The sequence below is a fragment of the Ornithorhynchus anatinus genome, chromosome 1 (assembly GCF_004115215.2).
Source record: "Ornithorhynchus anatinus isolate Pmale09 chromosome 1, mOrnAna1.pri.v4, whole genome shotgun sequence".
Classification (NCBI taxonomy): Eukaryota; Metazoa; Chordata; class Mammalia; order Monotremata; family Ornithorhynchidae; genus Ornithorhynchus; species Ornithorhynchus anatinus.
In genome coordinates, this window is record NC_041728.1 from 176,573,073 (window position 1) to 176,579,888 (window position 6,816).

The window sequence follows — 6,816 nt, forward strand, 5'->3', positions numbered from 1 at the left end:
CACATGGGGCTCACAGTCTTAATCCCCATTTTAAGGATGAGGTAACTGAGGCACAGAGAAGTTAAGTGACTTGCCCAAAGTCACACAGCTGGTAAGTGGCAGAGGCGGGATTAGAACCCATAACCTCTGATTCCCAAGCCCGTGCTGTTTCCACTGAGCCACGCTGCTTCTCTACATCTTTTGAGTAAGGTGGTAAGTAAGAGCTTACTACTACTTTCTTAGTACTGACTATTACAACTAATAGTTTCCCACTTGTGTTTATAAAACAGGTACTGTTGTATGAATTTCCATCTTGGTCCTAGACCATTTTTTGTGATATTTGTTAAGAGTTTACTATGTGCCAACCACTGCATTAAGTGTTGGAGTAGATATAAGACAATCAGGTTGGACACAGCCCTGCCCCACATGAGACTCGCAGAGACTGTAAGCCTGTCAAAGGGCAGGGACTGTCTCTATCTGTTACTGATTTGTACATTGCAAGTGCTTAGTACAGTGCTCTGCACATAGTAAGTGCTCAATAAATACTATTGAATGAATGAAGTAGAAGGTAGTAGGATTTAATCCCTATTTTACAGATGAGGTAACTGAGGTCCAGAAAAGTGAAGTGACATTCATTCAATTGTATTTACTGAGCGCTTTCTGTGTGCAGAGCACTGTACTAAGCACTTGGAAAGTACAATACAGCAATAGAGAGATGATCCTTGCCCTCAAGGAGCTTACAGTCTAGAAGGGGGCAGTTAGACATCAAAAGATGGCAACAGGCATCAATCTTAAATAGAATTATAGACATATGCATATATACATAAGTACCATGGGGGTGGGGAAGAGCAAAGGTAGAGAATCAAGGTGAGATGGGAGGGTGGGGGAGATGAGGAAAAGGGGGCTCAGTCTGGGAAGGTCTCTTGGAGGAGGTGTGCCTTCAGTAGTACTTTGCAGGGGTGCTAGTGTGCTAGTTTGGCAGATTTGAGGAGGGAAGGAGTTTCAGGTCACAGGTAGGACGTAGGCCAGGGATCTATGGTGGGACAGGAGAGAACGAGGCCCAATGAGGAGGTTTGTGGCAGCAGAGGAGCAGAGGGTGTGGGCCGGGATGGAGAAGGAGAGAAGGGAGGTGAGAAGCAGCGTGGCTCAGTGGAAAGAGCACGGGCTTTGGAGTCAGAGGTCATGGGTTCGAATTCCGGCTCGGCCACTTGTCAGCTGTGTGAATTTGGGCAAGTCACTTAACTTCTCGGTGCCTCAGTTACCTCATCTGTAAAATGGGGATTAAGATTGTGAGCCCCAAGTGGGACAACCTGATTCCCCTGTGTCTACCCCAGCGCTTAGAACAGTGCTCGGCACATAGTAAGCACTTAACAAATGCCAACAACAAAAAAATGTAAGAAGGGATAAGACGATGAAGAGCTTTAAAGCCAATAGTGAGGAGTTTTTGTTTGATATGGAGGTTGATTGGCAGCCACTGGAGATTTTTGAGGAGGGAGGTGACATGTCCTAAGCGCTTCTGTAGAAAGATAATCTAAAGATAAAGACTTGTACCAGGCCACAGAGCAGACAGGTGGTGGAGCAGAGATTAGAACCCAGGTCTTCTGACTCCCAGACCCGTGCCCTTTCCAGTCCTTGACACATAATAAACACTTGACAAATACCATCATTGTTATACAGTCCATCACTGCTTCTCTAACATGCTCTGCCAATTGTTTGCTGTGTGACCTTGGGCAAGTCACTTAACTTCTCTGTGACTCAACTGTAAAATAGGGATTCAGTATCTGTTCTCCCTCCTACTTAAACTGCCAGCCCTTGCAGGACAGTGATTGTGTGCAACCTAATTAACTTGTTACTAGCCCAAGGCTTAGAACAGTGTTTGTCAAATAATAAGTGCTTAACAAATACCATTAAAAATAAAAAAAATTCTCTAAGATTCTGTTCCATAAGCATAGATTGCACCTGTTATCCCTACCAACTGCCTTCGCTGCAAATCACCAGGGAGAGCAAACCAGGCAAGAGAGTGTGGTTGGATCAGCACATATCCAGCTAATCAGAGGTGACCAAACAGAGCTCCTCAGAATGACAAGTGTCCTGGAATCGTGCCTTCTCGTTTGTTCAGTGGGCAAGTCATATTCTCTCAGACCCAGTTCTTCTGTGGTCTAATGAGTAGACCCTAGGCCTGGGAGTCAGAAATTCTAATCCCAGTTCCCACCTTGAGTCTGCTGTGTGACCATGGGCAAGTCACTTTATTTCTCTGTGCCTCAGTTCCCTCATGATGATAATAATGATGATGATGATGGTATTTGTTAAGAGCATACTATGTGCCAGACACTGTACTAAGCACTAGGATGGATACAAGCAAGTAGGGTTGGACTATTTAGGGCTCACATTTTCCATCCCCATTTTACAGATGAGGCAACTGAGGCACAAAAAAGTGAAGCAATTTGCCCAAGGTCACACAACAGACAAGTGGCGGAGCCAGAATTAGAACCCATGACCTTCTGAGTCCCATGCCCGTGATCTCTCCAATATGTCATGCTGCTTCTCTGTATCATAGATTAAGCCCAGTGTGGGATAGGGACTGTGTCCAACTCGACTACCTTGTCTCTACCACAGCACTTAGTACAGTGCCTAGCACATAGTAAGCACTTCAGAAATACCATAACTATTAATATTATCCCCCTCTACACTGTAAGCTCATTATGGACAGGGAACCAGTCTGCTAATTCTCTTGTGTTGTACCTCACAAGTGTTTAGTACAGTGCTCAGCACATAATAAGCACTAAATAAATAGCTTGGGGTGTTTGATCTGCAGCAGAGTCACTTTCGAACAATGGTCCTATGCAACAAGAGGATCCCTTGCTGTGGCAGGAGAATTCGCAGTATGGCACAAAAGGTTCTCCAGGTTCTAATAGCCTTAATTTCCCTGAAGATTTCCCATATGGTGGGAGTGGGTGTAAGTCTCTTTGGAGTTTTCAAGAAGTTTTCTGTGGTCTGAGGACAGTATATAGCCCTGTTGCCCTCCACCCCATTCAGTCAATCGTGTTAATTGAGTGCTTACTGTGTGCAGAGCACTTTACTGAGCACTTAGAAAGTACAATTCAGCAAAAGAGACAATCCCAGCCCACCACAGAGTGTGATATTTTGAAAACCTTCCAAGAGTTGGAAGAAACAAGCTCATTATGTGGTAGTTGTGAGAGATGCCCATGCGAGATTAACAAATGGGCCTGAGGGTTTTTCAATTTGAACGAAGGACGCGCGAAACGGGAGCATAAGGTCACCACTCCAGGAGAAAATCTGGTTCCGTTTTCAGCGAGTCAGCCACATTTTTACGGCTAGAAGGCTCTCGTTCTCGTGAAATAGTCACTGGTGGCAATTGGCCAAACCATTTTCAGGTGAACAGATGAGCATTTCTGCTTGGGTTTGGGGAAAGGCTGCAAAACTAATATGAGATCGGGGAGTTTGACAGCACAGTGTTCTATCATCAGTGGTTGGAATTGCTCAGTGATGTCTCTCAGCAAGCAATCATTTTTCTACACGTGAACTCTGAAGCTTAAATTCACAGAATTGTTCCTTGGGAACCCTGCAGCTCCAGAGAATGCTTCTTCACAGACATGCTTTCAAGTCTGTGCTGAATGAGAGGAAAAAAACCCGACTGCCACTTGCCTGCTGAGTGACCTTGGGCAAGTCACTTAACTTCTCTATGCCTCGGGTTCCTCATCTGTAAAATGGGGATTCGATGGCTGATATCCCTCCTACTTAAACTGCGAGCCTCTTGTGAGCAGGGACTGTGCCCGACCTGATTATCCTGTATCTACTGCAGTGTTTAGAACAGTGTTTGGCAAACTGCTTAACGAATGTTATTAAAAAAAAAAGAAAACTTGACATTCTTCCGAATGGTTTCACTAAATGTTTTGCGCTCCATTATTAAGGCAAAACAGTTGGGTAGTGGAAGGACTTATGGAAAAGTTGAGATTAGAGGTTTGTTCTCAGACCTAAGGTGTCAAGGAAATATTTCCAAAGAGGTCAGATGAGCAGTCAGAAAAGAGGCCAAATTGCATCTCAGAGGGAGGAATGGCAGGATAATACTTGATGCTCACTGGATTTTTTTAGAGGTTCTAATCCTGGCTCTGTGAATTGTTTGCCCTGTGGATTTGGGCAAGTCCAAGTCTCTGTGCCTGAGTTTCCTCAACTGTAAAATTCAATCATATTTATTGAGCCCTTACAGTGTGCAGAACACTTTACTGACCACTTAAAATGGGAATATCTGTTCTCTCTCCTACTTTGACTGTGAGTTCCAAGCAGAATGGGGACTGTGTCTGATGTAATTCACTTGTATCTACCTCAGCACTTAGAACAGTGCTTGACATAGTAAGTGCTTAACAAATACCATGAACAAAGAGCATAGTGCTGAGAACTGAGGCACATACAAGATACTTAGATCGGACACAGAGCCCATCTCGTCTGGGCTTCACAGTATAACGGAGGGACTTTCTGCCAGCGTCACTTATGGGGCATGGTCAATATGAAATTCAAATGACAAGACAGTATCGGGAGCAATGAAGTTCTGGACTGCAGTTAGTCTCACCTTAACATGGCTCCACCATCCACCCTGTTTCACAAGCCAGTAACTTTGGCATTATCCTCAACTCATCTCTCTCATTCAACCCACATATTCAATGAGTCACCAAATCCTCTCAGTTCAACTTTTGCAACATCACTAAAATCCACACTTTCTTTTTCCATCTAAACTGGCGTCATGTTAATCTGAGCACTTACCCTATCCTGCCTCGACTCCTGCATTGGCTTCCTTGCTATCCTTCCTGTCCCCTCTCTCTCCCCACTTCAGTGTATGCTTCATTTTGCTGCCCAGGGCATTTTTCTAAAAAAAAAGGCCAGTGTGTATCTCCCCACTCTTTCAAAAACTTACACTGATGGCCCATCCACCTCCAAATCAAACGGAAACTCTTTACCACTGGATTTAAAGCTCTCAGTCACCTAACCCCCCTCCTACATTATCCTTGATTTCCTACTACAACCCAGCCTCCACTCTTTGTTCCTCTAATGGCAACCTACTCACTGTACATCAAGAGAAGCAGCATGGCCTAGTGGCAAGATCATGGGTTTGGGAGTCAGAGGATGTGGGTTCTAATTCTGCCTCGCCACTTGTCTGCTCTGTGACCTTGGAGAAGCCACTTAAGTTCTCTGAGCCTCAATTACCTCATCTGTAAAATAGGGATTAAGACTGTGAGCCCCACATAGAGCAACCTGATGACCTTGTATCAACTCCAGCACTTAGAACAGTGCTTGGCACATAGTCAGAACTTAAATACCATCATTATTATTTTTATTATCTATCCCACCACTGACCCCTCACCCACATACTGCCTCTGGACTGGTACACCCTCCTCCTTCATATCCATCAGATGATCACTCTCCTCACCATCTAAGTCTAGTTAAAATTACATCTTCAAGGGGCCTTCCCTGGCTAAGCCCTCACCTAATTTCTCCTATTCCCTCCTGGTCACATCTGCATTTTGTATTTGCATCATTTATTCTCCTCACCCCGCCTCCATAATAATGCTGGTATTTGTTAAGCACTTACTATGTGTGAAGCACTGTTCTAATCGTTGGAATAATGATGGTATTTGTTAAGGCTTACTATGTGCCAAGCACTGTTCTAAGCACTGGGGTAGATCAGGTTGTCCCACATGGGGCTTATAGTATTAATCCCCATTTTACAGATGAGAGAACTGAGGCACAGAGAAGTTGTGACTTGTCCAAGGTCACACAGCAGATAAGTGGCAGAGGTGGGATTAGAACCCATAACCGCTGATTCCCAAGCCAGGGCTCTATCGACTAAGCCACACTGCTTCTACAGCACTTATTTCTACCCTCGCACTCATAGGTGAATTCCTCTATCAATGGTCTTTTCTTCAAACATGAAGGAAGTCAGTCAGTTGTCTTTATTATTATTATTATAGTATGTGTTAAGCACTTACAATGTGCCAAGCACTGTTCTAAGCACTAGGGTCAATACAAGGTAATGAGTTTATCCCACGTGGGACTCAAAGTCTTAATTCCCATTTTACAGATGAGGTCACTGAGGCTCGGTGAAGTGACATGCCCAAGGTCACCCAGTAGATGAGTTGCGGAGCTGGGATTTGAACTCACATCCTTTGACTCCCAAGCTCAAGTTCTTGCCACTAAGCCAAGTTGCTCCTTGCCTTGCTTTCTTGTCTAATGCTGTTGAGTTGTCTCCGACCCATAGCGACGCCATGGACACATCTCTCCCAGAATTCCCCACCTCCATCTGCAATAGTTCTGGTAGTGGATCCAGAGAGTCTTCTTGGTAAAAATATGGAAACAGTTTATCATTGCCTTCTTCCACGCAGTCAACTTGAGTCTCCACCCTCGACTCTCTCATGTGCCGCTGCTGCCCAGCACAAGTGAGTTTTGACTTGTAGCTGATTGTCTTCCACTTGCTAGCCACTGCGCAAGCTAAGAATGGAATGGAGATGCCTCTGCTTAACTCTCCCTCCCATAGTCAAGATGGTAGAGTACTGGAAACTCTCCAGGTGTGACCCTGAGAGGAGCAACTATATTTATCGAGTTCTTATTTTGAGTCTATTGGGTGAAGCTGGAGAGATCTCAGACTCCTTCATTTGGTCTACAGCCCTTACCCTCCCAGGTCCCTATGAATAGGGGAATTGTTTCCAAGACTCAGTTTCCTTATCTATAAAATAGTGACAAATGAGATATCCATCCTCCCTCCTCCTCAGACCCTGAGCCCTGTGAGGGACAGCGATTGTATCCAATCTGATCATCTTGTATTGA

The 6,816-nt window shown here is 44.7% G+C and overlaps 1 non-coding gene across 1 annotated transcript; it reads right to left on the bottom strand.

Moving 5' to 3' along the window:
• Positions 1 to 6,438: 6,438 nt before the first annotated feature.
• LOC114816658 lies at positions 6,439 to 6,575 on the bottom strand. The gene has a single exon (XR_003764454.1). It is a non-coding gene; the product is annotated as a small nucleolar RNA SNORA7 (small nucleolar RNA).
• Positions 6,576 to 6,816: the final 241 nt, after the last annotated feature.